The sequence below is a fragment of the Theobroma cacao genome, chromosome 3 (genome assembly GCF_053813885.1).
Source record: "Theobroma cacao isolate CCN51 chromosome 3, ASM5381388v1, whole genome shotgun sequence".
NCBI classification, from domain to species: Eukaryota; Viridiplantae; Streptophyta; class Magnoliopsida; order Malvales; family Malvaceae; genus Theobroma; species Theobroma cacao.
Genome location: NC_142641.1, coordinates 30,360,591 through 30,366,961, shown reverse-complemented (window position 1 = coordinate 30,366,961; position 6,371 = coordinate 30,360,591).

Sequence of the window (6,371 nt, the reverse complement as noted above, 5' to 3'; positions counted from 1 at the left end):
TTTTTCTAACTATCTTGTATATTTATTCTTTTTCTTTTTCAAGAATTTTATCTTTGGAACTGATTGGTTTCTCACACTTCTAGCATGCGTTGTCTTATAGGGACATCAATTTTAATAAGAGCATTTATAACTGATATATGAGATTTAATTATTCTCTTTAGATTAATAAATATGTCTAGCAACTGATTTGCTATATTTTGCAAATGAATTATCTTTTAAACTTCAAGTTCACATTGATTTGTGCCAAGATTAAAACTAAATAATGATAATACATTACAAGAAAAAAAAATTTCTAGCTGCTTATTTTCTCACCTTAATATTAGAATAACTTTTTCATCAAAATGATAATCAGTAAACCTTGTCATGAATAAATCTCTTGTTAATAGTTCTAGATCTTTAATCATAGATGGAGATTCATATCTAACATATATTCCTAATTTCCTTTAAAGACTCATCTTTATGTGTTGTGGTGAAGCAATTGGGCAATATACCGCACATCTAAAAATTTTAGATGAGAAATATTTAGTTCTTGACCATAAACCAATTGTATAGAGGAAAATTTATGATAACTTATTGACATGATGCGTACAAGTGTTGCTACATGCAAAATGGCATGCCCCCAAGCAAAAAATGGGGAGTCGTTTTCACAAGCAATGGCCTTGCATTTGTTGGAAGTGTTTAATAAACGATTCTACTAGACTGTTTTGTGTATGAACATGAGCAACATGTTACTCAATAGTTATTACAACTAATATGCAATATTTATTAAAAGCTTGAGATGTAAATTCACCAGTATCATCAAGATTGATAATCTTGATTGCATAAACAAGAAAATGTGCTTACAAATGAATGATAAAGGCTAGTAATCTTGCTGATGCCAAATTGCAAGTTAATAACAAGTATACATATGACCATCTAATCGATGTATCAATTAGAACCATAAAAAATCTAAATAGTCCACATGGTGGATATATAAGTCCACATATATCATCTTGAATAAGTTTAAAAAATGAACAAGTCTAAAAAATGTAGGGATTCAGTCTCAACTTTAGCTAGTGATAGTCTTATAGTGTATTTACCTTGAGAGCAAGTAACACATGAGAATTCATTAGATTGAAAAATCTTTTGGTTTTTCAATGGATGATCACATGAATTTTTCAATAATTTTTTGCATTATTATTAATCTAGGATGGCCAAACCGATCATGCCAAACATTAAAATCATTAGTAAACTTCTGATTTACTATAGCATGAATTTCAATCATTATAATATTTGTGTAGTGCAATCTAAATGAATATTTATACTTTTTTTCAACAAAAATAAGATACATATATAGTAAGAAACTTGCAAGTTAACAAAAGATAACATTAGACATAGAATTTACTATTAAAACACATAATAAAAACCTATCATTTAAATAATGAAAACATATAAAAGCATCTTAATTATAAAATTATACTAAAAAAATATACCAACAAATTATTTAAGAAATTTCGTTCTTGTATATTTTAATCACCAAAACACATGGTCAAATCCTCATTTAGGGTAGAAAAGAAAAACAACATCTAGATGTGTTATATCAACTTGGCTATGGTTAAAATCATTTTATTTTGATTTTTTTTCTTCTAGCTTTTAGTAAAGTTTGATAAAGTTAAATAAGATGTTTCGACGTACGACAGATATGTGACCAATAATCTTTCATGCCACATTGATGATAGACAATTTTTATATTTCTTTTATTCTATCCATTTTTATCTTTTTCTTACATCTCTTCACTATTTATTCACTTTTGGTGCGTAAAAGTTTTCATCCACTTTTAGTGAGTAAAAATATTTATCTACTTCCAGTGGGTAAACATATCTATCTACTTCTGATAAATAAAGGTACCTATAACTTCTAATTTGGTGGGTAAAATTATCCATTCACTTCTAGTCCAGTGGGCATAATAATTCATCCACTTCTAGTGATTAAATATATTCTTATTATTGAAATAATAATTATTCTAACCACAATGATTGCAATTATTATGGCAATCTCTTCCACGTCTATGACTATAATTATTAAATGATGTCGTATTCATTTCAAGAAATGATTGAGGTTCATTTTTTTTCATTAGTAGCTCGTTATTTTGCTCAACTACAAAAGGCATGAAATTCAAAACAAAATGTATTTTAGGTTACCCAACATATAGTAATTTTCCACTTGTTACAAAATTAGACATCATACATTGTCACGACCCGGAACTCCCATCGAGCTAGTGACAACCGCCGCGAAGCCTCGACATATATTCTTCCCCCGAATGCCCTTCGAGACCTCGCAAGGCTTTCGTACCAATTTTTCCATTTCTCTCTCTTTCTTTTTTTTTGAATAATAAAATAAAATAAAAATATTAATTAAAATAATCTATTTTAATATAAAACAATATATATATATATATATTTTGAAACATCCAAATATTAATTTTCTGCACATAAAAATAAAATAAATTTATACATACTGTAATATAGAAAACTGGAGTATGCAATTTAAATTACAATGACACGTGGACCCCCAAATAACTGAGAAGATTTAAGTCTATAACCTTGCTTTCTAAGATGCAACTCCGAAATTTACTTCTCGATGCAATTGACAGTCTACTGCCTATTCTGAGCCTGAAAAATGTATAGGAAGAAGGGGTGAGATTATAAAATCTCAGTGAGTAGACAGACATCATCAAAATAATCTAAAGCCGAGTAATATGAGACAATTAAAATAATTCATCTCAACCCATATAAATAATTGGATTTCATCCAATTACTCAACATGGCTTATGCACTTTTCAAAAACTTAGCCCTTGCCAAAAATCCATTCTCGGGGATACCCCGCGAAGGCATCTTACCGAGACCACCAAAGCTGTTTATTGTCACACACACAAACACATTTCACCTCTAACAACACAGCCGTTCCTTGGCGTTGGCTGAGTCCCAGTTTCACGTGGTGGCCAGCGTGAAGTGTACTCAAATCCTACCTCGGGAGTTATTCTACGCGCCTCTCCAATCGAGGTAAGCTCAATAATTGAGAACCGTGCCTCTCTAATTAGGTTGGCCCACGGAACCCCCGTCACTGCAGTGCCCACTTTATAATCCACCAACCAATAAAATCACAATAGTATGACATGGCTCACTTAATACATTCAAGGCAAATCAAAGCAGTTCACATATTCTTTAAATCATAAAAATAACGAGTCATACTCACATTTATCATAAGCCATTTAATGTAAAATCATGGATAAACAATACAATCATAGTATAGGTCTCCAATTACTTTATTTTTGAAATCATTATTAAATTTTCAAAAATTTTATAAAATTATTTTATAAAATCCATTTTCCAATAAAACACAATAATTTTTCAATTAAACCATTTTTTCATAAAATCACACAATTAAATAAATCTACTCTAGATAATTAAGACGATAGTAAGTTTACTCAATGTACTAGGAGTAGATATACTCTTATTCTCGATTCTCGAGTGTAGTTTTTTACCCGTATCAGATAACTCACCACCTATCCACAATACATGACACAAAATTTTCAATAATTTGTGTCAAATCAATATATATTATTTCAGGCTCTTATCCATGCATATGCACTAGATATGGTGTGAAATATTTGGACAATCGCTTAATCACAGTATCTAACCAAACTCGCTTATACACGGTGTAAATTTTCTAAAATCTCCAATTCAACTCCAATTCCATCCATTTCATATTCAATTATCCAATTATATCCACAATACCTCAATGACTGTGAATGTGGTCCAATTTATCAGTTCGGACTACAATTTACGCTTTTACCCCTAGTGGGTAAAAATTTCAATTTTTTTGCACAAAAAATTTCCATTTAATTTTCAACCTCATAATTCATCATTTTTTCATCTAATTCTCTTAAAATAAAGTCAACCTCATCCTCACACACCATTGGCTAGATTCGGCCTAGAGAAATTCATGGAGAAAATGAATATTTTTCTTGTTGTTTTACTCATAAACATGCTAAACTAACACTAAACACTAACATAGTTCAAAATCAAATTAATCTAACAACTTTCTCTCTCTAAACCCATATGATCATATTTGAATCCATCATTAAAACACATAATTTAACCATGGAAAATAAGGAGAAATGCATGGAAATGATAAATCTTAAGCTAAGCTTGAAAAATCATACCTTTAAACACTTGATTCATTGAAAAATCACACTTTTTCTTTGAATTTTCTCACTCTAGGGTTTGTTCTTATTTCTCTCTCTCTCTCCTGCTGGTTTTGGCTGACCCTCCAAATGAAGAATTCTGAAATTTTCAAGCCTTTTAATAGGCTTAATAAAATATTATTATTTTATTTACTTTTTGAATATTTTATTATTTTATTTTTTTCTAGCCATCTTTTTTACTTTCTTTTTCTACCACTCAATCCTCTTCACTTATCCATGTCTTCCATGAAATTTCTAGACTTGTCCAAAGTTTTGGTGGAGTAAATTTTTAAAAATTACACTTTTGCCCATATAAAGTGAAAAATTACATTTTTGCCCCAGAAACTGAAAAATTGCCCATAGACATATTTTTCATCCCTTATACTCATACCATTCTCCAATTTGTCAAATGTGATCTAAATTCTCTCAAAATCTCAAAATTTATTCGTGGGTGGAAAAATTACGATTTTACCCCTAGATAGTGAAAATTTCGATTTGACTCCGAATTGATCTTCGAACTCCGAATTACCATTTTGAGTCATCCTTGAACTGTGAAACTCTTAATTTCACCTTAAAATTCATATTTGAACTAGTTCGAGGCTTAATCGACTCAATAGTACTATTAGGGGCAATATCATCTTTTAACGATTTCTCGAACTTCCTAAATATACAAACATTCTATCGAACATGTGAATGACATTATAATTATTTTACAAAGCAGGGTTTGACATACATAGTCAGTTTCATATGTTCAATTTATAATGTATTATGCTAAGTCTCATAGTATCAAAGACAAATTTACATATGTTGATCAAAATCATAGTCAAAATTCAACAAAAAAAAAATCATATCTTGAACAGATCATATTCCAAAACTAGAATAAAAATATCATATATAATATTTTTATATTTTTCATGTTCAACCTGATTTAATAAATCAAAAGACAAAATGTGATAAATACTATATGATAGCAAAATTCACATTAAGGTTGATTTTCAGGGAATAAAAACACCAAAAGGAGATTCAACAAAGAAATGATGTATTGAGCAAATAATATTCCAATACCAGAATAAAGAGATCATATATAATTATATATATTTGCATGCTCAATCTGATTTAATAAATTAAAGATTAAAATATAATACATATTACATGATAGCAAATTCACATTAAAGTTAATTTTAAAGGATGAAAACACCAAAGAGATATTAAACCACTTACTTGATTTGCCAAAACTAAAAATCAAAGACGAACCATTGAAATTCTTTTGAAACTTGAAGAAATGGAACTTCAATTTTGAGATGATAAAAAAACTAAATGATACCAAAATTTGAGAGATTAGAAAATTATAATGATTACATGATATGAAATATAACTTGAAAGAACAACTATGAGAGAAAGTATTAAAAAAGCATGAAGATCTAAGTGTGTTTTTACAAATAAATTGAGTGACTTATTTATAGGCTAATAACCCCTTATCTAGATAGAATTTACAAAATAAATATAATGTTAATGGATTTGATTTGGATAAATTAAATCCTAATCTTAGTCCGATATAATCTACATCCAAATCTAATTATACAAAATCAAATATAAAAGTTTAAATCAAATTACACTCCTATGTTTGACTTGCTGAGCTATTTGGAATATCTTGGCTGCTTCTGGTCTAAACTCTTAGACCGTTACATAATGGACATCAACACATATATTCATAACAAATTAATTATTAAAAGTTTTTTAATATTTATTTTTAAACTTTTACAAATTTTGCATTTTACCTCATTAATGAGATAATAGTATTTGGTGGATTAACTGTGTATGGAAACTATATATTGTCAATGCATTAAATATTAATAAAAAAAAATCTACTAAAAGTAAATACCACAGTTAGCTTTATCAAAGTATTGTCAATTAATTTTGTAATTTATAGATTACTTTTTGTTTTTAAAGTTATTACTTATATATTCTTATTATTTCATAAGAATAAAAAAAGAACTTTTATTTGTGATTTATAGCTGAAAAATGGAATTTAATTATTATAATTATGATAAAAACTAATTTATTTATAATTTTATAATCACTAGTGTTTGGTGTCATGTGCACTATATGTGATACTTGCTTTTATTTAATTGTAAAAATAATAATT